At 35.4% G+C, this 839-nt stretch overlaps 1 protein-coding gene across 1 annotated transcript in view; it reads left to right on the top strand.

Moving 5' to 3' along the window:
* Positions 1–839, top strand: part of LOC108692568 — a 412,667-nt gene that overhangs the window by 409,937 nt on the left and 1,891 nt on the right. The gene's annotated exons all lie outside the window — the stretch shown is intronic.

The raw sequence follows: 839 nt of genomic DNA, 5'->3' as shown, positions 1-839 counted from the left end.
ATATTAATTATATATAAGTTTTATATCAAAACTCCATTTTTATTTTAATAACAAATTTAAGTATAATTTAAATGTAAAATAAAATATTTTATTAAATTAATTTTTTTATTAAATCAGTTTTGTATAAAATTGTGTTTACATTATTATAAGAAAAGATCAAGTATTAAATAATAATTCAGATATTCTAATGCTAATTTACGTCGCCCAACATTGGAGAAAAAAAGCTTAAGAAACGCTTTAGAAAGTTTTCTAGGTGGTGTGCGAATAGCGCTTGCTCTTGTAAGCTTTAAGACGGCAACATCTTTCTCGTCACACACTCAAAATCGGTGTTACACTTGTACACGTCACATCACGTTATACTCGATCGAGCGGCTGATTTGTCTCTCAATTACTTTAGATCCTCGCAATTAACACAGTACAATTACAGTACAATCGGCGTCACTATTCGCGCTTGCTCAGTAGCCTTTTCGCTGTACATAGCCTTTTCCATATTTTCTGTTCAGATGGTAGTGCCTACGCGGTGTGCTTTGATTGTCACAAGAAAAGCTACGTAGTTCGGCTTAGTGACGATCAGTTTCTATAAGCGACATGACCAATTGGGAGGAATGCATTGCCGCGCCGGGGAACCTATTTCGTCTTAAACTGAACCACGTGTTACGTCCAACGGACTGATCATTGGTTTATACTAACAGAATTATTAACTGGTAGTGAACGTTCCTGGCGTAGCGCCTTCACGCAATTCCATCTCTTCGCCTTGTTCACATATATTTGCATGGCATACATTGCCGTTCGAAAATCTTGAGACAAAATACAGAAAGGTACATTGAATATAAATGAAT

Source organism: Atta colombica, unplaced genomic scaffold, assembly GCF_001594045.1.
Source record: "Atta colombica isolate Treedump-2 unplaced genomic scaffold, Acol1.0 scaffold77, whole genome shotgun sequence".
NCBI classification, from domain to species: Eukaryota; Metazoa; Arthropoda; class Insecta; order Hymenoptera; family Formicidae; genus Atta; species Atta colombica.
The sequence above is the reverse complement of the archived record's forward strand: the minus strand, read 5'-3'. Positions and strand labels throughout refer to the sequence as shown.